Source organism: Canis lupus, chromosome 16, assembly GCF_003254725.2.
Source record: "Canis lupus dingo isolate Sandy chromosome 16, ASM325472v2, whole genome shotgun sequence".
In the NCBI taxonomy this organism is placed as follows: Eukaryota; Metazoa; Chordata; class Mammalia; order Carnivora; family Canidae; genus Canis; species Canis lupus.
Window position 1 is genome coordinate 21,422,208 of NC_064258.1, and position 27,038 is coordinate 21,449,245.

Here is a 27,038-nt window from a genome sequence, read left to right on the forward strand (position 1 = left end):
ACTGGGGACCTGCATGGGACACCTTTAGGTGGGGACAGTGCAGTCGGCTCTCGAAAGCCCTCCAAGAACGATCACTCGGAACCAGCTTCCTGAACTCATGCGGATCTGGGGAGCATGCGCGGCATGATTCGAGAACCTCGTTTCCAGCCTTCAGATGCAGGCCGCGGAGAAAACTGCGGGGACGCAGCAGAGGAGCCTCTGGTGTTGCAAAGAGAAGGTGCCTCTGCCCCTGTCCCCGGCAGCCACCGCCATGGATGCTGAGATGTCCACGCAGCCATGCCCAGAAGAACATTCTCCTGCTGCTGCTTGCCTGGAGAACCAAGCAGGATCAGGTCCACACAGCCTTGCTGTCACGTGCAGCTGCATTTTGACTTCTGATTTCTGACCCCTGGGAGGAGGCTGGCCCTGCAGCGTTTGGAGCAGTGGAATCACCAGGATGGAACATTCTGGGCCCCAGGGCTTCCCAGGGAGAGCAGCCGGTGCAGGCTGCCCTTACTGATACACAAACGTGAATCATGCTGAGCCTCAAAGCACGAGCCCTTCCCGCCGAGTAAGCTCCCCTCTTACTGTCACCAAGCAGGTGTGAGCAGGAATGCACATGCGAATGGACACACTCACATCCTGTGCTATTGGCCCCCTCGTGCTCCAGGCTCTGCCGGCCGCAGCTCATTCCTGACACCATGGCCCTGCTGTCGGCTCATCCCATGGCCCCGGGGAGCAGGTGGGCAGGTTGGGCCATGCACCTCAAGAATAAACTGGGTTCTGCTTCCAGTAGAAGACAACAGGGTGTGCACGTCCCTAAGGCCCTCATGCTGTGTAGATGAGAAAGCATGGGCCTGCGTCGGGGACGAGCAGGCTGCCCGAGGCACCCCACCCCCACCCCACAACCCTGCCAGGATGCTCCGGCAGCCAGGTGCCCACCGACAGGAGGAAACAACAGTCAGGGCCTGAGTGGGGACATCACAGTGCCACGGGCCGCTGGCCAGAACTGGTGCTCTCGCTGCCACGGCGGGGCTCAGGGTCCACGCCCACGGTCGCCGCCGTCCTCTGTGTTCACCACGGGGCAACACCATGGAGCAAATGGCAGGGACGAGAGCAGCCCGAAGACGCCAGGCCCCAGCTCCCCATGGTGTACCCGCGGGAGGAGGTATTTCCTGGGGGCCTTTCTCCTGGTTCAAGTGCTGTTTGCAGGGAGCACCTGGGCCATGAGCTGCCTGAACCCAGGTCCCTGGATCCAAGAAAGGCTGTCACTGCGCCCGTCGGCGCACGAGGGCCCAGAGCGGAGCAGCCCTCCCAGCCCAGAGCTGCAGCCTCAGGAGGTCCAGCCACTGGGTACACAGTGGCCTCCCAGCACCCTGGGCAGGAGGAGCTGGCCCTGTGGCCGTGCTGGGTAACCGTCCTCTGCTGGTCAGCCTCTCTGGTCGGTGAGGCCTTGGCATTTGCTGTGTTTGCTTCTTTCTGAACATCATGGGAGGAGCCGAGTGGTCTGAATGCATTTTCTGCGCCCAAGTCCAGTGTTGGGCCATTGTCAGGAGGCGTGCTCCCCCACAGCCGGGCCTCAAGCCTCCCACCCACACCAGGGAGGCTGCTGGGAGCACGACCCAGTTAGGACACAGAAGAGGCAGCACCCAGACCAGCCCGGGCCCGTGTGCAGGCCTCTGCAGGTGGCATGCCCACTTGAAGTGCCTCCGCTGTGAAGCCCCAAGCCTGCCCTGCTTTCCTGCAGGACCTAGGTTGGGCGAGCACAGCAGCTCCACTTCCAGGATGCCTGCTATGCTCTGTTCCCAGAGGTGACCGGAGGGATACAGCCCCCACTACGAGCTGAGCAGGCACCTGGGGCCAGGTCAAGGGAGGGTCCCACACGAGCATCCCCAGGGGTGCATCCCCCCTCCCCGGCAGGCAGGCCCCAGGGCTCCCCTGGCCTCAGAGTCAGGAGCTCAGGCCCCACCCAACCCCACGGGCTGTGTCTGCTGTGGGTCCACAGATAAGCAGCAGGGGAGGAAGGAGGCGGTTTATCTGCGGCTAATCTCCCCATCAGCAGCCCTGCGCTCCAGCCCGTTGCCAGGTAACCTGCCGCTCCTCTTATCAGCCCCTAACGTTCCATCGACTATTCAGACAAGAACCAAGAGGCTGGCATGGGGGCTGCGAGCAGCACGGAAGGAAAATGGCACATGACGCAGGATGAGGGGAAAGAGATGCTTAGTCGTCCTCTGACGGGTGCTGGCAGCCATCCATCCCTCACCCCTGCACCCAGAGACTCCAGCAACAGAAGGGCTACTGCCCAGGTTGGGAGGGGGGACAGAGACCGGAGATGGGGGGGGGACGGAGACGGGGAGGGATGGAGATGAAGAGACAGAAGGAGGGGAGAGGAAGGGAGCCCATGGGGGCGTGTGAATCAGCCAGGTTCACTGTGTGGGGAGCCCTCTCTGCTCCACTCTCCCCCTCCTCCCCCCTGCCTTTCCCCACCCCTCCCCTCCTCCCCCTGCTCCATCTCCTCCCCTCCTTCCCCTACCCTAGCCCCTCGCCTCTCACAGGCTTCAGGAAGCTCCTCAGGATGCAGGTCCCACCTTCCAAGTCACCCACACTTGTGCCCTCCAACCTGGCGTGGGGCACAGCCAGGTCCCAGCCACCTGGACACCCCCAGAGCCTGGAGTCTGGGTCACCTGCAGGGCCTGCCCCCGCATGAGCCTCAGGAGGACACCCTGACCTCCTGTGACCCAACCCAGGGCCTCCTCCACTCCTTGCCCCTGGCCCTGTTCTCACTGGCAGGACACATGGGGCCTGGCAGAGGGGTGGCCTGTGGGAAGGGCCAGGAGCCGCATCCTTCCGCAAGGCCTTGCGGCCCCCAGCCCCAAATCCAAGTCCTGCCCTTGGGCCCACCAGGACCTGGTCCTTTGCCAACGTGGCTAGACAGCGATGCCCACGTGGCCATGCTGTCCTCACTGACCACCGTGACCTAGCGAGCCACCGGTACTGGCACAATGGAGTCGGGTGATCCCAAGATCCCAAGGGCCTGGAACGCCAAGGAAACACGGCCACCAAGTCCAGGAGACACAGGAGGGCCTGTCCAACCCCTCATGGCCTCCACGTCAGGGAGCCCACTGTGGGCAGAGGGTGGTGGGCGTACGTCCCGCCGGCTGAATGGCCCAGTTTTGAAAGCCTGTCCTTCCCCCAAATGTCTTCCTGTGAAGCAGCACGGCCGCCTCCGTGTACCTTCCCCAGTGCATGGTCATTCAGGAGAAATAGGCTTCAGAGAGCCAGCCCAGAGGTGTGAGCCCAAAGTCTTAGGAAATACTAACTTATTAGAAGAAACTCAATTCTGTACAAAGCACATTTCTGTATTTAAAATAACTTTTCACTACTAGAAACAACTACTACCATCTGGAGTCTGGGCCAATTATCCACCACATAGGCTGGGAGCTGATCCATCCACCTCAATGTGTGAGGCTGGGAACGCTGTGGGGGCTGTGCCTCCCTCCCCCAGGACTCTCTCCTCTGACCTCAGCATCACCCGTCCCACCCCCACCCCGAGCCCTGTGAGCCCTGTGAGCCCTGCATCTGGAATCACCTGATGGCCCACCTGAGTCCTTCTGACGATGGAAGGCTGGGTCCCATCTCCCACAATGCTTGGCCCACAGAAATGACCTCATAAGAATTTATCAGATCAAAAGCAGGGATTCAAAGATACACTTGCACACCTATGTCCACAGATGATGGGTGAAGAGAACGTGCTGAATCCACCCAATGGAATAGCATCCAGCCTTAAAAGAGGAGGGACGTCCTGACAACTGCCATGACACGGATAAACCTGAAGGACACTGTGCTCATGAAACAAGCCAGACACAAAAGGACAGAGGCTGCGTGGTTCCAGAATCCAAGGTTCCTGGAGCTGTCAGATCCATAGACACGGGGTATAGAGAGGGGGCTGGGGGCAGTGTCTGATGGGGACGGAGTCTCAGCTGGGGACAATGACAACACCCCAGAGATAATGGCGGGGACAGTCGCACCTCAGTGCAAACGCACTTAGTGCCCTGACCAGCGAGCTTAGAAATGGTTAAGACGGTACATTTCATAGGTCTATTTTATTGCAGTGTTTTAAGAGTGAGAAAAAAAAATTGAGTGAGTGAATGAAAAACTGAACAGAAGACATGCCCCCACTTCAGGAAGAGCGATGGAAGGCCTCTGACCAGCCCACACCCCAGAACCCCAACAGTCCAAACTGATCCATGCAGAGATGGAAATACATTACCGACACCCCAAAATTTCATTAGAAACAAGCATATCCAGTAGAAAGCTCTTCACTTTTAAAATATCTTGGTTTCCAATCTGGATAGGTCAGCTCTTGAGGGGAAATGAGTTAATAATGGATCTACAAAAACAACTTAATTTGGTTTCGTGTTGGCAAGAGATCTTCGGTGAGGCTGACAACCAGGAACACGTGCCTGACGCCAGCCGTGCCAGACACACCAGATGAACCTTCTGATGAAAGGACCAGGGGAACCATGGAAACCTTCTCCAGATCAAGGTCAAGGACAGTTCCCATCCTCATGTGGCCTTCAAGTGTTTCCATTGCAAGGCCCAATTTCAGCAGCCCTCTAAGGCTGTTTTCCCAAAGACTACAAAAAATAATAATCCCTGTAAACCAACATGGATCATCCTTAATTACGGCACTGTAGCCATGGCTATTTAAAGACCCACCGCAGCAAAGTGCTGACAAACATTAATGAGCAGTGATGCACACACAGTACTGTAAATGAAAGGATAATGAAAGCAATTTATTTGAAAATTAAAATATGATTAAGAATGGCAGGCCGTGCAAGAGCCCAGATGCCTAAGGAAAGCGCCCGACATGCAACCTGCTCTCATTAACCAAGGAGCCTGGTGAAACTGCTTTCCTTTCTCTGATAGTTTTTAATATAAAGGAAATTCACTAATAGGTGGGCGCGTCCCCTCAGACCCCATGACCTGTAAGACACTTAGGAGTGGAGCGTCCAAGGGTAAGTGCACCCATGCGGGGTCTCACTAACCCAGCTCTCCACAGAGCAACCTCTAACGGCCACCAGCTGCATTCGTCTACACCAGGATGACAGGGACGCCAAGTCTCCACTCACACCCAGGGTGGCACGGATGCCTCCAACAGGATTCCAGCTACTTGGGATACTCCAAGGCCTGGGGTCTAATTTTCAGGCCAAGGGAGCCCTGCTCTTGGAGAGCAGCTTCCTGCAAGGCTTCCGATATCAGAGCTGGTCTTACTTCAGTGCAGGCACTGCCTAGCGGGGTCCTGACCCTTCGTAGGGAGGGTCAGACTAGGGGACCCTCCGGAGGGGTCTTGGTGCAGATGTGGATGCAAAGTCACCAGGAGATTGGCCTCTGGTGCCCCCTGAGCCTCACCAGGGACCCCACTGGGGCTCTGGAAGGAGGCACCCTCAGGCGGGGTAGACGACCTGCGCCCTACCGATGTCTGGTCATCCTGGGGCCACGACACAAACTGGGCCTTCCCGGCGTCCACGTCAGGGCCATCCAGTGCATGTTCTCAGCAATAGCATGGAGCACATCCAGCGCCTGCCCTGGGCCCACCTCCTGACCTCTCCCCGTCCATCCAATTCCGTTCTCACCTCCCTGCTTGGTGCTCAGGCTCCTTCTCCCTCTCACCAGTGTCTGGTCTCCACTTGCTCTCTCTGCGTACAGGTCATCCCTATTTGTACCACCACCGACCCCTCCAATGAAACCACGATCCAGCTGCAGACAGGAGAGGTGTGGAAGCCATCACCCCCCACCTGGCCCAGGGCCCTGGAGAGCCGAGTGTGGCACCGAGCCTGCCGCCGCCTCCCAGACGCCCAGCCAGCTGACGGCCACCCAGCCCCGACTAAACGTCACCATGTCCATGGAGCTGGAAAGCAGAAACAGGCAGAAGGAGCCCCCAGCCCGGGTGCTCCTGGTGTAACGCTGCTCCATCAGCAGCATCACTGGACACACACAAAGGAACAACTCTCCTACTTTATCTGTAATTACAGAGCTGCCAACTAAGGTAACATGACAAGTTTGCCCATCGGACCAGGTCTCGTGTGATGCTGATTTGGGTCGCTGCTGTGTAACGAGCATGACAGGCTCGTCCACTTTAAAGCCACATAATTACTGTTGGAAAGTGTGTGCGTGAGACACGCCCCTTCTGAAGGACAGTTCTACAATATTATCAGAAACCTTTACAAGAGCTAAACCTTTCCTTAAAGTGCTTCGAGCATGCAGAGCCTCATACCTGGTGAAACTCAGAGCACCCGTGTGTGTAATTTTGGGGAGCCCAGGACTTATCTAAGAGGGCCGCAACAGGGTTCAGAGGTGAACTGTTATTAAATGACCCCAGTAAGTATAGCCTTAGGAAAAGCTGCCTTCTCCTGCTGTCATCACACTGTCATGACAATAACCGGGTAAGGTCTGCAGGGTTTTCTTTTTTAAATTTTATTTATTTTTTTAGGTCTGCAGTTTGAATAAATTATTCCAGATTCCTTAAATAACATCTCAAAGTACATTGCTATCACATTCAAATAAGACTAAGATATTTAGTGCCTTGGTTTATAGGGAGCATTCAGCTGTGTAAGAAAAATTCCTTTTAATTCTGTAAGAAAATAACACATTTGCAAGTGTGAGATGTTATTTTTGTTCCGTGTTCCAGGTTGGCAAGTATGCTGTATTTTCCTACAGAGAGTAGATGATAGGCACACTGTTTTTTCAAAAAGCTTCTAGAGAGGAGAGGTATATATTTTCATACTCCAGGTCTACATGGATTGATACAGGATTTAAAAAGCTGTGAGAGGGATCCCTGGGTGGCGCAGCGGTTTAGCGCCTGCCTTTGGACCAGGGCGCGATCCTGGAGACCCGGGATCGAATCCCACGTCGGGCTCCGGGTGCATGGAGCCTGCTTCTCCCTCTGCCTGTGTCTCTGCCTCTCTCTCTCTCTCTCTGTGACTATCATAAATAAATAAAAAAAAAATTAAAAAAAATAAAATAAAAAGCTGTGAGAAGTCTCTTCTACTTTGCTACCTCGGTGTTGTGAGGACCACCTTGTACTCGCAGGGGCAGCTTACAGGACCCCCGAGAATTTGCACACATCTGGGGCACACTCTCAGCCAGGGGCGGGGGGCGCTGCCGGAGGACACAGGGTCACGGTGAACACATTCTGGAAGTCACCAAGCACCAAGCACTGATTCACCACATGAATCGTCCAGGTTGCTGCTGGACACGTGCGCCTCTCCCCATGCCCCAGCAGCGGACAGACACCCCTCCTTTCCTGTCTCCCTACCAATGCTCTGTGTTTAGATTTCCTCATTTTTCCAAACTGATGGATATGAAGTGATAACTCCCTTTCGTTTGCATGTGGCTATTGATTTGCAATGGCTACTAATGAAGGTGAGTATTCCTTTATAGACTAGTTATTTGGCCTTTTACTGCCATGATTTAAGATTTAACATTAATTCTTCCAATCCATGAAGACAGAGTATCTTCCTGTTTATTTATGTCTTCTTCAATTTCTTTCATCAATATCTCAGTTTTCAGAGTACAGGTCTTTCATCTCCCTGGTTAAATATATTCCTAAATATTTTATTATTTTTGATGTGACTATAAATGAGATTGTTTTTCTAATTCCTCGGAGAGCTCACTATCACATCTAGAAACACAACCAGTTTATCTGTGTTAATTTTGCATCCTGCAGTGTTACTGAATCCATGCGTTCATTCTAATAGTGTTTGGGTGGAATCTGTCTACAGTATCAGACCATCTGCAAATAGTGACAGTGTCTCTTCTTCCCTTCCGATTTGGATGCTTTTTATTTCTTTTTATTTCCTAATTGCTGTGTCTAGAACTTCTAGTCCAATGTCTAATAACAGTGGTAGGAATGGGCGTCCCTGTCTTGTCTCTGATCTCAGACTGAAGGCTTTGTCTGAGTATGATGAGTATGACTATGACGTTAGCTATGGGCTGTCATATGTGGACTTTGTTATACTTAAATGTTCCTTTTGTACCCACTCTGTTAAGAGTTTTTATCACGCATGGATGTTGAATTTTGTTGATGCTTTTTCTGTGTCTACTGAGATGATCATATGATTCTTAACCTTCATCTTATTCATGTGGTGAATCATGTTGATTAAGGTGTGGATGTTGAAATAATCCTGGAGTAAATCCCACTGATTGTGGTGAATGATATTTTTTAATGTATTGTTGGTATTTTATTGAGGATTTTTTACATCTATGTTCATCAGAGACATTGGCCTGTAGTTCTCTTTTTGTGATAGCTCTGTCTAGTTTCATAATTAGAGCAATGCCAGCCTCGAAAAATGAGTTTGGAAGCCCTCCTTCCTCTTCCATCTTTTGGAATAATTTGAGGTCCTAACTTTTCTTTAAACATTTAGTAGAATTCACCTGTGAAGCCACTTGGTCCTGGACTTTTATTTTGGGGAAGTTCTTAAATCAGTGCTCCAATGTCATTACTTATAATCAATCTATTCAGATTTTCTATTTCTTCATTATTCAGGCTTAGAAGGCTGTGTGTTTCTAGGAATTTATCTCCATTCTTCCAGATTGTAGCAAATCAATTTTTAAATATTGCCCAAGATCTGAGAATAGAAGTAAAGAGGCAGAGAGTCACATGTAAGTTTAATAAAGAAGTTCGTATTAAAGCTGGGTAGATGTTCAATTAAACATCAAACTTCACACTGAAAGACCGTGCAAAAGGCTCACCATGCATAATTCCCTGCTCAGGCATCCAGCCACTTGAGCTTTGCCCATACAGCTAGAAGCCATCGCCCATGCCCTTGATGTGTGGGGACCCGCCTCTGACACCCGCTGTCTGGGTTCTCTGCACACAGATCACCATGACACATTTATCTTTAAATATACACACCCCTGCCATGAACTATTATCTGTAGATTCACAGGCTTGACTTCTACGAGGAAAGAACAAGAGCCAGAGCTGAAGCGCTGGCTATGGTGACAGATTCGTTGAGTCCGTGTTTCTCTGTGTTCACCTTAAACACACTCCTGTCATTGTCCTAAAGGGGGAGTCGGTTCAGGGTGATTTATCCCCACATGCATCATCCCTTGCCCCTCACGGGCAATCTGCAATACCCCAGTTCTGGGTCAGTGAGGACTGGGGAAAGGAAGAAGGCACCGGAAGGCACGCGGGTGGAAATGCCCCCTTGGAAGCGCCTTGTGGGAGGCCCACAACCAGAAGAAAAAGTCTCCACTTGCTGGAATGGTCACTGGGGATTTGTCAGGGCTCCAAGCAGCTAGACTTGGCACTTTTGAAAAATGAGACGTTTTAAGCTCCTTCTAACCCACAGAGTGCGACTTTTCCTTTCTCTCCTCCCATCCTTCCCCATCTTTTTACATAAGAAATCATGGTACATCTATTCCATGATTCTCAGAGTTCTGGTCAACCAGCTGCAGTGCTTGGGAAACACACCTGCCCTGCCCGGAGCGGCATATACCCGGGCAGAAAACCCATGACGAGTGGCAGTGAGCAGAGTCATCTCCTTGATGAATGAAGCTTCTGTGGGTGCACACATGTACTCGCACAGGCACATGTGCACATGCACACACACAGGCGCGCACGATCATTACTGGAAGAAGCAGCAGGACACACATCGGCTGTCAGTATCTCACACCAGCCTCTGCTGCTTGGCAATCATGAGGAATTCCCACAGCAACCCTGCGCAGTGCCCACAGCCCTCGTTTCTCTGCACGTGGTGCCTCAGCAGCACCTCCGTGACCAGCACACACTGACCGACAGGAGGCCATGCCGTCGTGGGCATTCCTCCCGCCGCATCTGGTGGGACTCGTTTCAAGGACACTTTCCTTTCACAGCCAGCTGTCCTTGCAGCCAGGGCCCTTCACCTGGATTTTCCGCTTTGCCTCTGGTCACCGGAGGTCCCAGCACAGCTGTCATTCAGCTGGCTCCTGCTTCAGGGGCCTTGCAATGGGAAAGAAACCTGCAAAGTAACCAGGAAGTCTCAAGGAGAGCAACGAGCAAAGCAGTTCCTGCAGGGCTGTCGCAGGCCCGGCAGCCATTCTCTCCCACGTAGCGTGTGAACAGGCCGCACTGGACGGGGAGGGTCCGGGGGCACTGCCAGGAAAGGCAAGTTCACACAGGATGACAGAGATAAACTTTGGCCGCAGGGGACCCCGAAGATCCAACTTAACACGGCCCTGCCACTCGGGAGCCACCACACGGCACTCAGGAGAAGCCTCCTCCTGCCAGAGGGCATGGCACCCCCTGGCAAGGCCACTGTCGGTGGGTTGGGCTGGGCACGCTTCCCACGTGGCCTCCAACAGGCCTCCCCCAAGCCTCCTCCAAGCCCACACACCACCCAGAAGGCAAGGACTGCGTGAGAGGAGGTCTCTGCGCTCCCGTGACACAGGGCCTGACGGGTGCTCATCCAGAAGGGGCCTGGGGCCTTCGGGAGCAGGGGGAGCAGGGCCACGGACACCGAGCCAGGACATCACACGCATGGTGAGCACGCTTGCTGTGTGTGAGTCCTGCGGAGCCATCTATGCACCAACCCATCCAGCTGCTCTGGGGCAAGGATGAGAGGGGCGGTCTGCGTGGAGGCAGTGGCAGGTCAGGTAGGTTCTGAGAAGGCTTTGCCCTGAGAGTGGGAAAGCGCCCCAGGAACACCCTCCTGGCATCAGAGGACCCTCTCCCGCCAGGGGCCCTCTCCCGCCCCGGGGCCCTCTGCACATCCACATCCTTCCCATGGAAATGCAGCTTCCACAGCCTGAATTCATGTTAGAGGCTTGAGGACCCCAGCGATCTTCGGGGCGGCTACAGCCAAGAGCTCCAGCAAAACAGAGCGAGTGGCGGACACTTGACACGGGGCCACTTTCTCGCTGTTAGAGGCTGAATGCGAGTCTGACCTTCCCTCCTAGATGCACCCCAGGGAACCAACCTAGTGACACGGTGCACACTCAGGAGCAAACCAGGTCTGGCAGACATCAGGAGCCACCGATGTATCATAATATAGCACAAACCTCCGGTGGGGGGTAACCACATCAAGATTGCTCCTTGTCTAAGGAACACGCTGCATCCACTACTGTAACAGGACAAGGTTTCACACTGTGTGTTGACTCAAGAACCCAGCTCTCTGGTGACCTCCTGGGACCCAGCAACCACCACCGCCTCCAGCCAGGACAGACCATGGTCCCCTAACTGTCATGGGAGCTTCAGGTAGCACACATTGAGAGTGCTCACTTTAAATAACCAGATCTTGATGCTTCATAGCTCTTGTTTTGTCCCAAACCTTGAGAAAAATTTCTTATTCCTGCCAGTGTCACACCTCGGGCTGATAAATTATCAGAGAAATATCAAGTTGACAAAATTCCATACACAGCAAATGTCAGACAACAAGCCCACCTGAGAAAGCGCCAAACTCTCCCGTCCTCGATCAGGACCTGAGAGGGAACCAGGATCTGGCAACGGTCAGCTGGACCATGAGATGCACGTCCGGTAAGTGCAGCTTCATGGGGAGGGGAAGACAGGGTTCTGCACCTCCCCCCCCCACCCCGGGGCCGCACCATCCATCCCCAGTGCCTGGGCTGTTCCCGGTGCTCAGTCCCACCAGACCTTCACAGAGAAACTATGATTTTAGGACAAGGAATCTGTGGTGCAAGTGAAGATACGAGAACTGAGCCTTGCCTACTGTTTACACACAGGAACAGCTGTGCGGTGAGCCAGGGTCCAAAAATAGCCCCTCCAGCATTCAGTCAGCGGTCAGGCGGTGGGAGCTGCCCAAATTCCCCAAACACAGTGCCTTTTTGGTGGCTCCAGACACTGAGAACCAGTCAGGACAGTCCTACTGAAAATCAAGGCAGAAGCTGGACCAAGTCCACTGACAGGTGGGCAGTCAGGGCCCGGCGCTCAGCAAAAGCAGAACCTCAAGGAGTTAGACCCAGGGGCATCTTAAATCAAGTATTTTCACGCAAAAGAAACTTGTGCTGATAGGAGCCAAAGGCAGCTTTGTCTATAAAAGACTATTAACATAGCCATTTATAAAACTAATATGGAAGCAAATGTGGCTCCCATCATAATGCACATACACTGCAGAATCGCATTATGGAAATAGAATATCAAAATTGATGACTTGACCTCGGGGCCCAGCCTATTCTAAATGAAGATGACTTCTGAAATGAAATTTTTGCTATAATTTGCTCTTGCTTTTGCTAAAAGGTTGAAGGCATTTCTATTCCAACTGAGTATGAATGACATTAATTTCACAGCATTACCCACCATGTTCTTAAATACATTCATCTTCAGCAAGTTATATTGATTTAAAGAAAAATATATTCCTTTTTAGTAAACTAGTTGACCCAAAGGCTGCAAGATCATTTTTGCAACATACGTATATTCACTAAGAGTCCCTTCATCTCCTCAGAGTAAAAAATACACCAGGTACCACCTGATCAAATAAAGTCTGTCTCTCCTGGCACAGTTATTGGTTGTTGGTTTTTTTTGTTTTTTGTTTTTTTGTTTTTTTGTTTTGGTTTAGAGATTGCTGTTGCCTGCTGAATTAATGTGATTTGTCTATCTCTGAGATGGAGAATTATACTCCACTGTAGCCAACTCCCAACAAATGGGAGCTAAGGGAAAAACAGGATTCGGAAACATCCAGACGAATGACAACCATGTTTTAGAAAGACACAACTCAGGGTGGCCCCATTAGGCAAAGGCCAGGCTCCTGGGAACCCAGAGTGTGGTGAGGAATGCACCTATTGCTCCAAGGTTTGCCTCCCAAGCCAGCCTGGCCTTCATTCTTTTTTTTTTTTTATTTTATTATATATTCATGAGAGAGAGAGAGAGAGAGGCAGAGACACAGGCAGAGGGAGAAGCAGGCTCCATCCAGGGAGCCCGACGTGGGACTTGATCCCGGGTCTCCAGGATCACACCCTGGGCTGAAGTCAGCACTAAACCACTGAGCCACCCAGGCTGCCCCTGGCCTTCTGTCTTGCACCGGGTAGTACCCAACCACTATGGAGCAAATGCATCAGAATGAGGTGCCCGTGTGCCAAGCTCTTTTGTTGAGAAAAGGCCACACTACATTGGGCCATTGGGAATGGAAGTTAAAACCACTATGTGATCCCACCGCATCCCAACCAGAGCAGCTAAAACCACAAAGATGGAAAACTCCACCGGTAACAAGTTGGAGAAACAGACACATGGGTTCCTGATATTATTATTTATTGTTTACGTTTTTCCAGTTTTTCATATAGTAGAAATCTACGTCCTTTCATATAGTAGAAATCTACGTCCAAGCACAGTCCTGTGAACTTTTGCAAATACACACATCACGTTATCCCCTCCTCTATCAAGCCATCATCTGTAAGACTCCTTGTGTCTCTTTCCTGTCAGCAGCACAGCCAGGAAATGGCCTATCTCTCCTACTACACACTAGTCGTGCCCGTGCTGACACATTGTGTAAGTGGCTTCCTCTGCACTCGTACGTGGGTCCTGCTTCCAGCCCAGGTCACTGTGTGGGTGGCTCTGTGTCACAGTGGCTTCTACTTAGTGTGGAGCCTCATTGCGCTATACTGACACACCACAGTTTAGAACCCTGTCTTCCTGTTGGACGTTCTCTTTTTTCAGTTTGGTTGTTAAGAAGAAAGTTCCTCTGAAAGTTCTCAAACAATAAATTTTACAGACATATGTTTCATTTCTCTGGGCAGGTATCTGGGAGCAGAATTGCTGGGTCCTGGGTATGTGTATGTTTGTCTTTTGAGAAGGGCAGATGGTTCCCTGTGGTGGCGAGCTCTTCAGGTTTATCAGGAATATGTTAATAAGTAACGCTCACTCCCTTGAACACCCTCCTAGTGTATCAGTGTTTATCACTGCAGGCTACATGGAGAACATTAACGTGCATGGTAATATATCAGGGCACCTGGAAGACACATCTCCTGAACCGAACATCTGACCAGAGTTCAAAAGACAGACCTAATGTAAAATTATTAAACTGGGGTACCTGGGGGGGCTCAGTGGGTTAAATGTCTGCCTTCGGCTCAGGTCATGATCCCAGGGTCCTGGGATTGAGCCCCACATTGGTTTCCCTGCTCAATGGGGAGTCTGCTCCCTCTCCCTCTGCTCCCCCTTACTCATGCATGCTCTCTCTCATCAAATAAACAAATAAAATCTTTTTAAAAAGAATTTGTTGGGATCCCTGGGTGGCGCAGCGGTTTAGCGCCTGCCTTTGGCCCAGGGCACGATCCTGGAGACCCGGGATCGAATCCCACGTCAGGCTCCCGGTGCATGGAGCCTGCTTCTCCCTCTGCCTATGTCTCTGCCTCTCTCTCTCTCTCTGTGTGACTATCATAAATAAATGAAAAAAAAATTAAAAAAAAAACAACATGCAAAAAAAAAATTTGTTTAAATAAAATAAATTTTTAAAAAATTCTTATTAAACAGCTTTGAAGAATTATTTTTATAACTCTTTCCAAAAACGTGATCATAGGCAAAATGACAGATAGATCAAGGCATTGCTTTTCCACTACTGAATCTACCTGTTTGATTTAATCTATGGAACCAGTATTTGCTTCAGAACACAGCAACGAGATAAATAGGATCACTCTCATCAAAGAATAGAAAGTAACAAGCACTTAAAATTTTGAAGTACAACCTTTCGAAGAAGAGCCCATGGAGTTACCAGTTTAAGGTGTAGCACTTGGTAGAGTACATGCTTTTCTTTTCTTATTAATTACATGGAATCAAAGATGCTAAATATCCCACAGAGAATCCAAGAAATAATTGTTAAAAGTGAAGTAGCCAGAGTATCAGAAATTTAATTTGAAGGGACACCTGGATGGCTCAGTTGGTGAAGCATCTGCCTTTAGCTCAGGTCATGATCTCAGGGGCCAGGGATCGAGCCCCACTTTGGGCTCCTTGCTCAATGGGGAGCCTACTTCTCCCTCTACCTGCTTGCCCATGCTCTTTCTCATGCTCTCTCTCTCTGTGTGTGTCAAGTAAATAAAATAAAATCTTTTTTAAAAATTTAATTTGACGTTCAAGAGTCAAAATAATACTCTCAATAGAGTTATCAAGACAGAAGGTCACAGAAGAACTTTGAGTGTGAAGAAAGAAAGGTATCATCAATCTACATTCAAGTGCCAGAAGAATGGGAATTTACGAAAACATTAACCTGGCCCTGGGTGGCAGGACATGGGGGCTGTGGCAGCGTACACTGTCTCAAGTGGAATCTTCTTTCTCATGAAGCAGAAGTCTAAGTCCTTAAGAGATGCATAGACGCTAACAAGCAATGGTCATTAACATTTTTAAATCCTCCAATATAAAAGAATCACTATTATCCGGAAAGTCTGAGCACACTGGAGGAATCATCTTTGCTGGAATCCTTGGTTTGAAAACGCTCTCCATTTTGCACCATAGCTTTCTGTTGCAAACTCCAGCCCCAAACATCTTCAGAGTTCACCCCAAAGGACCCCCTGCTCTATCATGGATCATCCACACGTTCTATGCCAGTGACTTATGCATGGCCACCATCACACACTCTGCCTTTATTCACTCAACATTGTGGGATGTGTATGTGTCCACAGATATCACCTACAGAGCAGTGTCTGAAGTCACCATGTAGGACAAAGCCTGGCCAAGAGTCTGCACCACCACAAATTTTCAAAGCAGAGGAGTATGCTCGCTGTGAAGATCCACGGTAGCCCAGAGAGCAGAGAAGACCCCTGACCATCCTCATATGGATCTCAAACTCATGAGACAAACAACAGTGGGAGCAAGAACCCAACTTTCTGGGACCAGGGCCATAAAATCATGAATTCAGGACTACAGAAGCAATGATCCCATGTCCACGAGCTTTTCCTACTGAGAAGAGTTAAAGCTAAGCCTGTCCCCTATGGTGAGGGGAGAGGGTTCCCTGACCAAAATCTCGGCAATATAAACCAAAGCACACAATGAAAATAATGGGGAAGATCATGGCTTAGGTCAACACAAATGAGTTCTGAATAGTGGAACCCCACTTCGGAGAAGGGATTGAGCCAGAGGAGCATTTATGGGACAAAATGAATCTTCCTTTTATCAAAAATCACCACAAACTCTATACGCATAGGGAAGGCCCATCATATGTTTAAAATAATTTGATCTACCAAATATGATTATATGTAACTCTTGAATATGCCTTTATTGTAAAAGGTACCAAAAGTACAGACGTTGAGGTACTAATGCTCAGAAGGCATTTTCATGAGTCAGAGTCCAACCAAACACAGGTAGATGGTATCAACTAAGCACTGAGCGGGTCTGGCTTCTCAAAAGTACCACCTCCACATCTTTATTTTTTTTTAAGATTTTATTTATTTATTCATAGAGGCACAGAGAGAGAATGAGAGGCAGAGACGCAGGCAGAAGGAGAAGCAGGCTCCATGCAGAGAGCCTGACGTGGGACTCCATCCCGGGTCTCCAGGACCACGCCCTGGGCTGCAGGCAGTGTTAAACCGCTGTGCCACCGGGGCTGCCCACCTCCACATCTTTAAAATACTGGGGTTCACTGGAGCAGCTTCCATTCAGTATTTTCGCTTTCCTGAATGGGGATTTCTTACTTGTGAGTTTCCTATTCTTTGCTTCCTTGATGCCTTTGGGCCTCAGGATGGTAATGATAAGACCATTTACTCTCTTCTGATGACCCAGACAAGAACCTCAAACTTTGTCCACATAGACCAACACCACTGGAGTCCCATAATTACAGAAAGTTGCTGAATGCGGGCAGCTCTGACGATCAGGTTTTGTTCCATTTCAACTAAAGTAAGACGCCACAGAGAAATTTTTTTAACTGCACCCAGGAAAATTTACTCTGATGAAATTTCAGCTTTCCAAAGATTTGAGGAAACACTAAAAGTACACATGAAACAACCAAAACAGAGTCAACGTCTAGGTTTATTTCCACAAAAAACATGCCTCTGTATGGCAACCACAGAGAGCGGCTGGGAGGTGATCCGATGGAAAACCCACCTTTTCCCACATAAATGTAAAACATCCTCGGTAAACAGAACGTCAGAGACACTACTATCAAGATCATAATAGCATTTTTCTCGGTGATTATAACGTCAAGTCATCCCATCTTTAATTTTCAAGTTTCAAAAAAATGTCCTTTTCCAGGTAACAGAGGCCCTGCCACATTGGCTGAAGTTATTACGTGATGACATCCGGGGTCACCCCCAAACCCCCAGGAGACCTCAGACCGTCGGGTCAGAGATAACTCCGTTCCCCCATTTCATCAGCACACCCTTAACACAGGGAGGGGCTAGGGATGATAACTCTGGCCATCCCAGCACCACCTGAAGGGAACAGAAACTTCAGGCTGTTCTCCTGAAAACTGAGATCTCCCTATTTATCAAAATCTTCTCCCAGATTAAGTGTGCTTCAAAGTGTCCTCCCCCACATTTGATAGACAAATCCCCATCTCTTCCTTTTGTCTGCACTTGCTGGGCTGACAGGGGGTTGGGGTGGGCCCTGGCCCTACTCCCCAGAGCAGAGTCTGGGCATGGTGACCCCCAACTCTGGAGGGCAGCCCTTCACCCCAACTCATCCCTCCATCTGAGAGGACGATTATGCAGAAACCTTCTCAGCACCTGAACAGGACTGCAGCCCGCAGGCACTGGCTCCCGAGAATCTGTTCAAGTAGGTGTCTTGGGTCACAATTCTGCCCTGGCCGGTGATTAAAACAATCCCTTGATCCTCAGCCTACCTTGAAGGGAAACAACCCCATCACCAAATGTACACGTACGACCTGCCAAGGACCACACGGGGCTGAGAAGCACGTCTCAGCGCTGCATCCTGAAGCTCCGGATTCAGCACCGCATCTACAGCTGCTGACGTCTGTGACCCAGATGACATTATGAGCAACCTCCTATTGTCGTCTTTCCTTATTTCCTATATTCATAGTGGGATGTATTACCAGATCATTAAATATGGTTTGGGGGGAACTGAAATGCCCCTCACGTGCAATTTTGGAGCTCTCTCATCTATTCATATTCTCCACAGTTGGTTGATACTTCATTAGTTTAATGAGTGTTTTTCTTCTCCTCCAACAAATGTCTGTTACTAAATTAAGCACAAACGTCCAACGGAAGGGTTTGTCTGGGACCATTAGCCTCCACCCCACCCCATCCTTCTTTCCAGCTGTCAGTGTGGACTCGTGGTACGTTAGTTCATGAGAGTTTAGAATGTGTTTCTCCCACTTGCCTGTCGTACTCCCCCAAACCAAGGCAAGGGGAAGAGAAATTTTTCTGTGAATAAAGAATGTGCATTTAGGTGCACCTAATCATACCAATATTTGCCTGTATTGCAAGAACACAGAGAGCATTTCTCTCCTCTGCCCTCACCCTCCGTTCTCATACTGCAGTGGCTTCTGGGCTTCTCCTGGTGGCCTTGATGTGGCTGCATCCTGCGGAGTTCGACCAGCAGCACGCCGTGCACTACCCCCCCCACCCCACCCCGAGCAGGGCCCCATGGCCCATGCAGCCTCTGAGATGACTCTTCCTGGATGGAATGAACACTTTTTCCCTCCCCTGCGACTTTCCCTTCAGGGAAGGCAGTATGTCACCGTGGCTCATGTCCCATCTGTGAGCAAAACTGGGGTGAATGAGCACCTTCCCCAGGGCTCGGGGAAAACGCCTTCCAAAACGCACACTCGCCCCTGCCAGGTCCACTGTTGCCACATGCCTGTAAGGGGGTCTGGAAGATTCACCCTGGTGTGGACCGCCGCAGGCTCTCGCAGTCGGGGCTCCCTCCCTTCTCCGTCCCAGAGCAGCGAAATGATCCCAAGCAGACAAGGAGCTTTGTGAGGAGGAACGTTCCCACGCCTGGCCTGACACTATGGAGCCCGTAAACATTTATCATTACCACTACTCTGATACTCAAATCAGAGGCTTTGAAATTGAGGCAACAAAGGCCTTGAAGTCACAGGTTGTGGGTGACCACAACCAGACACCAGTCCCATGTCTGGGCTATCCCATGAGCTTTGACCACCAGCTATAAATCAGGGGTTCCCAGCATGCCCTGGTTCAGTGATGTGCTAGAGTCGCTCACAGAACTCTGAGAAACAGGTGACTTACTAGATCACTTATTTATTACAGAGGATATGACTCAGGAGCACCAGATGGAGCTGATGCCTGGGGCCAGGTATGGAGGTGGGTGCAGAGCTTCATGCTCTTTCTCCAGGTGTACCAGCCAGGAAGCTCTCTGAATCCCTTCAGTTTGGGTTTAGGGATTTTTTTATAGAAACTTCACTACATAGACATGATTGATTAAGTCATTAGCTATTGGTATTTATTTAAATTCAATTTGCCTTGGGAAGCCTGGGTGGCTCAGTGGTTGGGCATCTGCCTTCAGCTCAGGTCGTGATCCCAGCAACCCAGGATCGGGTCCTACATTGGGCTCCCTGCATGGAGCCTGCTTCTCCCTCTGCCTGTGTGTCTGCCTCTCTCTCTGTGTCTCTCATGAATAAATGAAGTCTTTTAAAAAATAAATAGATAAGTAAAATAAAAAAAATAAAATAAATTCAATTTGCCAACATATAGTATGACACCAAGTGCTCATCCTGTCAAGTGTCCATCACTGAGTTATCCCATCCCCCACCCACTTCCCCTTCCACACCCCTTCGTTTGTTTCCCAGAGTTGGGAGTCTCTCATGGTTTGTCTCCCTCTCTAGTTTTTCCCACTCAGGTCCTCTCCTTTCCTTTATAATCCCTTTCACTATTTCTTATATTCCCTGTATGAGTGAAATCATATGATGATTGTCCTTCTCCAATTGACTTACTTCACTCAGCATAATACCTTCCAGTTCCATCCACGACAAAGCAAATGGTGGGTATTTGTCCTTTCTGATGGCTGAGTAATATTCCACTGGTAACTGATCTAACCCCTGCTCCCCCTCCCCTCCCTGGAGGTCAGGTGGTGCTGGGAGTTCCAATCCTTTAATCACCCCCAGTCTTTCTGGGGACAAGCTCCCATCCTGAAGCCATCGGGGCACAGCCACAGGCCATCACATTAGCGTATGAGAGACACTCATCACTCAGAGACAGCGAGGACCCTGGGAGCCAGAACTGAGACCCAATGTGCCACAGCCCAGGGTCACCACGCAGGTTCACTCCCTGCGGGTTTCCAACAAATGCACAATGACACGTGTCCACACAGAGGCGTGCTGTGGAAGGGGTATGAGAGAAACTGGCCCTATCCACGTGGTTTTGCCGTGAACCTCAAACTAGTCTAAAAACCAAAGTCTGTTACTCAACACAAAGACCAAATATATCTTTTTTTGTTAGACTGCATCCAGATTCTACTAAACTTCTCTTTACTCTCCATCCTGATTGCCGAGCTCAGCCACGGCAGACCTGAAGGAACGGGCTTTCCCCAAGGGTGACTGGATCCTGCAGGGATGGGATATTAACCCCACATGATGAAGACACAGCCAATGACGACGGCTTCCCCAGCGTTTCCCAACAGAACATGTGGGGACAGAGGTGGAAGCAGGTGGTGAACACAGAGCCTAAGTGATACCACCAAGCTTTCCCGCATCTTGGTTAGCAATTCCTAGACACACCTGCTTTACCTGATTTAAAAAAAAAATCCATACAGACGTTAGAAAACACACGGGTGACACATCCCTGCCTTCATCAGCCATGCAAGGCAAAGTGCACGATGACTGGAAATGGCACCTGTTTCAGATTTAAGCTCTGAAGAGTGAATTCACTAGCAGAGAGATATATTGTGCCTTCTGTTTGTGGTGGCATCTCAATTAATTGTCTGGTCTTTGAGCAATGGAAGTCATCAAGGCGCAGGCAGCCCCTCCCCCCCAGATACTGAAGCATGTGTGAATCATCACAGTTCGCCTCTGAATTATGAAACACACACTCCTTTTGTTAAGCAAATTAAACATAACGGCATCTGTGCGAGATCGATAAATGGGAAACACATATAAATAAAGAGATGCCATATTCACTAATCCAATTCTGGGTCCCAGCGGCTGATAGCTCAAGAGGACCTGCCTGGGACCCATGGTCAGTGCACGTGGCGGCCCTCAGAGTTCCCAAGGGAAGCAGGACAGCAGGGAGGGAGGCGCAGGCCCCCACACTGTCCTCCTGCCGCGTCTTCTCAGCTTCCACAGACAGACGACCTGGGGCGGGGAAGAGCTGGGGCCTGGGACCTGGCCAGCCCCACAGCCTGGATGCTTCTCCCGCAGCTGATGCCATGGCACTTCCATCCACCCGCCGGCCTCCTGCCTCCCTCTCCTGTCCCCATGTGTGCCATGGCAGCGTGCCTTCTCCCCCACCCCTGGACACCCACCTGACCTGGCAGCTCCCGAGCCTGCCCCAGGGGAGCAGGGGCTTGCCTCAGCAATTGTTGGAGGTGGTGGGCCTAGGCCACGGTCAGGCACCCTCCCTACCCCATGGGAACCAGACCAGCTCACAGGGACCACATGAGGTAGAGGGACCTGGGGGGGATGGTGGGGGGACACAGGAGGGGGCAGCGGGATGCAAGGGGCCCCCCAGCACTGGCGGCCATCCTCTCCCTACACCCGTGATTCCACTGCAGTTACCTAAACCTTGTAGCTCAGGACCCTTCACACGGAAGGACCTGCAGCTAGCGCCCTGCCAGGGTGGTGAGGTGCCCATGGGTCACTGAGGGCGTCCCCAGGTCCCCATGCAGCTCAGCCACGCCCCCAGACCGCCCACACCCCAGGGGGGCTCGCCCCAGGCCTCAGCAGCATGCCTGCCCCTGACAGCAGCTCCCACATGAAGGTTCTCCCCAAACATGACACCAGGACAACACAGGAGCTGCTAGTGTTCATACTCCAACAACACGGCTTCTCTTGGCTCCAACCTTGAGTTCAGATCTCCTGCAGACCTCCGAGAAACCTAAACACTGTGGCGATAAGCTGAGAAAGCCAGTGTGGCACCCTGTCTGAGCACACCCTCAGGAAGCCAGTGCAGCTTGTCCCACAAGAGCACCCGGGGCGCCCAGGGGACCCCCGACAATGCAGACACGGCTCCCAGGGGACAAGGGCAGGGCTCGTCGGGTGCTGCAGGGGTCCCTGAGCACACGCGGGCCCCTGCCTGGTGCCCCTGGGGGCTGCAGTCTCTCATTCTGCAGAATTTGGACCTGGGAACCAAATTCTCCAAATGTAATTTTCATCAAATGAAGTTTCTTGTTTTTCAAAGCAACTTCTCACAGGTTAGGGGGTGATCCTTGCAAATGCTATAGTCACCGTAAGGGTGGTCACTTTGCACCCAACTGTCTGACCCTGAGCAGTGGCGTCATGGTGTGTGACTGTGCCACACAGCCCCAAGGCGCCAGCTCCTCACATCAGGGACCTTCCACCACATCTTCCACCAGGTCCTGCCGGCTGGGTTCAAGCCCCAGTGCCTCCCTACCCCCCCAGCTCTAACCCAGACCGGGGCTTTCACAGCTCTGCTCCCATCTCTTCTTCCCCCTGAACCCCCCGGTGGCCCCGCAGCAGTTCACAGGACCAGCTGGGCCCACAGAGCCCCAACCGAGCTACCTCAGTCACGGAGCACTGGTGATGGAGACCCCAGAGCCAGTGGGAGCAGGGGATGTTCTGGGAGGAGGCAGCAGTTCAGAGGATACCTGATGACGGTGGGCAATCCCCCGGGCAGAGCCCCATCCCGAGCTCAGGGTGGCAGGGACAGGCCACAGGCCAAGCAGGAGTATGTGGCCATCACTCCCTGCAGACAGGCGACAGGCTGTGCTGGGGGAGTGGCTCCGGGCTCTCCATTCACACGGAGGGGCCACATGCCTGGTCACCTCCTGTGGGTACCAGGGCTACTAACCTGCTGTGCCTGGTGACAGTCCTGCCCCACCCAGAACACAGGAAGGAGACCATGAAGGCACAGATGGGAGGATGAGGAAACTCTTCCTGCAGGAATGAGAAGGACCCGAAGGCCATGGAGGACGGAGAGAAACGGTGGGTGCTGCCTCTGCCTGGCCTGAGCCGAAACCTCCCGAGGCCCCAACATCCCGTCCTGCCCTGGACGGCAGCCCATGCCACCTGCCACACTGTTATGGCCCAAGCCAGGACCTGGTCATCAGTGGAACTTCCTCAGTCCTGCCCTCCTGCCAGGTCAGCATCAAGCAGATCAAGCAACACATGCCGCAGCCATCACACAGGACGCTGCTCCTGAGGTGCCCCTGCAGCCTCAGACCAGCCACCCCACCGGCCCCAGCAATGCCCCTTGCCACTGTCAAGCAGCACCCCCTGCCCCCCAGCACAAGGCAGCCTCAGGTCTCCCTTGTTCCTAGGCGTCTCCAAGGTCTGAGGCAGGACCACCATCACCCACTGGGTGGCGCGGGCCACGGGCTGCAATACCAGGACGTGGCCACGAGATGGCACCGGGTCAGGAGGGATCTGCCCCTCTGGTCTGAGCCGGGAGGAGGGTGTGGGACCACAGGCCCGCCCCCGGGCTACAAGTTGAGAGAGTTCAGCTCCTGTCTGGCCATCCATGGTGGGAGGCCAGGTCCCCATCACTGGCCGCCCCAGACCTCTGGACCCTCTGGCCAAGGGCCCAGGAGGAGACAGTCTCAAGCTGCCCAGGTGGTTCCGGCAAGTCCCAGGTAAGTGTCGTGGGAAGGCGGTTCCCTCCCAGACACCCTTCACACTCAGGCTGGCTGTGACCTGCACTCCACATGTTGGACCAAACTGCCCAAATTCTTAGAAGGGGAGGCTAAATGATGCCTCTAGATGGCCTGGGAACAGCGTGGGGACAGCCTGGGGACCCTGCTCGAAGGACAGCCCAGTCCCACTTCAGGATATATGGCAAGTCACTGTGGCCCACAGGGCCGAGGGCCCTGGGAGAGACTCTCGTCCCAACCAGGCTGGTTCTCTGTCAGTATCAAAGGCCTTTTGAGCTTTTTCACCAAAAAAGAAACTGTTTGAAACATAGAACGACAGTATTTTGAGATAAAGGTTACAGTACATATTTTCTTTCAAATATGCAAAATGGCCCCAAACTGAAAGTCCTTCAGAAGTGAGCACAGGAAGGGTGAGCTCACTGAGTTGACTCTGCTGTGTTCAGGTGTCCCTCTTGCTGTCTCTGCAGTCTTGGCCTGGGGACTCCGCCCCAGCATCTGTGTGTGTGGGGTGGGGGGTGGTCAGGACTCAACCCCAGGCTGCAGAAGCTCATCCCACTAACAGATGCAGCAGAGCTGGATCTCCCACACCTCCCACAGGGTCAGCAGCAGGCCTGGCCTCGGAGCATGACGCTTGGCCCAACACCGGCCCCGCAGCCCCAATTCCCCAGCCTGTCCTAGAACCTCTGCCCTCCTTCCTGGAGGGACAGCTTTTTGTGTCCCAGTTTAAAAGAGGACTGCCCAGAAAAGGTCCAGATGCTGCATTATTTGGGACTCTCACATCTTAGCAATTCACCACTGGAACTCGTAGGGGTAAGTTAGGGAGTGAGACTGAAAGGAAGATGCTGGTCTCAGGATCCCAAAACACGACTTTGGGCTTCGGTTCTGCCACGTGGGAACCATCTCTCAATGTCTCCCTGCCTCTGCCTCCTACGAGCACCCCACTCTTCTCAGGGCTGGCTTCCTCACCCACGAGAGGGGAGGAGCCTTTGGAGGGCCTTTCAACCAAAAAGATACGAGAAACAAATAGAGAATAAAAGTATAACCATGAAATATAAGCAGCTCCACACGTAGAGACGAAACGAAGCACCCTTTAAAACGCACACATGGGATGGTGTGGTCTGTAAGTAAGGAAACCCTGGGAATCGTGAAGCAACACACACACAGGACGGTGACAGAGCAAGACGCCGAGGGAGGTCCTCACTCATCCAACACCAAGGCCAAGAACCGTAAAAGATGATGATGAGACTTGTCTGATTTTGAGGTCGGGGGAGTTCAGACCCCTCAAGGATTCTTTAGCGTGGACATTTTATACTAAGTTCCCAGGGTCCTGAGGGGAGGTGGTCAAACTTACAAATCTAGTTGTAAATATTTAACCAGACTAGAAACATATCAGTCATCGTGCACAAGCCAACCCAAAACTCGCCTCACATTCGATGTGTTCCCCCAACTCATCGGTCACACCGGAACAAATCTGTTTTGAAAATGCAGACGGAACAGCAAAATACATCATGCCCAATAAATACTAGATATTATCCTATCAGAAATAGAAGGTGTCCCATTACTAGGTTGTGTTTACCCCCAACAGCTCTACAGGGGTGGAGGCTGCAGTCTGGCCACCTACCTCCCTCTCTGCCACCCCCACTCCCTCAGCTCCAGGGAAGAGCTGAGGCCTGCTGAGCATCCACCAGGCCTCTGCCAGTACAAGTACAGCAGCCATGACTTCTGCTGGCAGAGGCTCCTGACACATCTGCCGCCACAACAAAAAAGAACACATATATTGTATTTGTTTGCTTTGTGGTCATTACTGTTGTCAAAGTTAACTCCTCTTATTTTAGGATTTACTTTTCAACATTATGCTGCCTATAAATTGAAAAATCTAGATTTGTTAGGAAAACCAACAAACCTCTTAACTCTCCAACACCTGCCCTGTTCCCTACAGGAACACATTTTCAGTGCATTTAATTGAATCTTCTGGTATTCATCTCCATTTCTCTGAATGATACACTTACATTGCTACTTCTCAAGTTTTCAGATTTAGACATTTTCTATTGACTTTTCCTACACTATGAAGATGGGAACCTACCTCTCAATCACAAATATATCCAGTTCTCTTTCTCTCTCTCTCTCTCTTTCACACACACACACACACACACACACACACACACGTTCTCTATAGTCCCATTCAGTTTTATTACAATTTCTATCAGGTTAATATTAGACCCTTACAACATTACGACTTTGTAAATGCTACTCCCAGCTAGGCCATGTAGTATACCCTGATTAGTATTCCTTTCTTGCACTCCTTTTTGATTTTCCCAGAGTTATAAATATCTTATTTGTTTGCTTGGTTTCCACAGTCTGGCCATTTCGTCTTCTCTGTGTTTTCTGGGAGGCTCCTATCTTTTATCATAGGCGTTCTGTAAGTGTCTGATGATCCCGGGCTCCCTACTGATATTTAATACGGAGGCAAGAAGAAGCCAGTTGGGAACTGTGTGTGCCTGGAGAATTGGTGATAGTGGTATCATTACAGGCAATCACATTAAGCTCTTTCGATGGGCAAACTTTTGTCCTTGTTTCCATTTCCCTGGAAGCAGGATAAGAAATTACCACACTGGGGAAGGGAGACAAGAAAGGTCAGGCTTCCAATAATGAATGTGCTGTCCAGCCAGCAATCACTGTGGGTGCCCGGAGCATAATTACCCCATGGAGAATCTGTGAGCATGCACATCAGAACCATCCCACCAAGGGGTAATCACACTCCATTTATACCCGACCATCCTCCCTTGGCCACTAGTTGGGGCTCCTGTGGCAAGAGGGGCAGCAAGTGAGGCAGTTAGTCCTCCAAACTTTTAATCCCACCAGGGAGCAATGTCAAAGGATCATAATGAGGGGAAGATACAGTATGGGGATGGTGGGGGATGCCCTGACGGGATGAGATTGAGGCATCAGTACCTGCCAGACCAGTATTTCAAACTATCTGTAATATTAAAAATCTGCTTTGATTATAACACATCTGATTAAAAATAAAACCACATCTGCATTGCACCTGTACTTCCCTTCATTTCAGGTAGTTAAGTAGAGTTGGTAGTGTGATAGGTTTTTTCATGGAAATACTCCAGAAAGCAAAGGGCCAGAAGGGAAAACATCCTAAAAATGTATCTTTTGCTCCGACAGCCCAAAACTTAACCTTTAAACATTCTATTTAACAAACAGTTCAGGATACCTGGGTGGCTCAGTGGTTGAGTGTCTGCCTTTGGCTCAGGGCATGATCCTGTGTCCTGGGATCAAGTCCCACATTGGGCTCCCCGCAGGGCGCCTGTTTCTCCCACTGCCTCTCTCTGTGCCTCTCATGAGTAAATAAATAAAATCTCTAAAAAAAAAACAAAAAACAAAAACAA

At 51.0% G+C, this 27,038-nt stretch overlaps 1 protein-coding gene and 1 long non-coding RNA gene across 5 annotated transcripts in view; one reads left to right on the top strand and one right to left on the bottom strand.

The window, feature by feature from the left end:
* Nucleotides 1–27,038, bottom strand: part of PTPRN2 (protein tyrosine phosphatase receptor type N2) — a 725,828-nt gene that overhangs the window by 532,906 nt on the left and 165,884 nt on the right. The gene's annotated exons all lie outside the window — the stretch shown is intronic.
* On the top strand, nt 2,104–7,009 carry LOC125752709 (uncharacterized). Its single transcript, XR_007402835.1, has 2 exons — nt 2,104–2,285; nt 5,689–7,009. It is a non-coding gene; the product is annotated as an uncharacterized LOC125752709 (long non-coding RNA).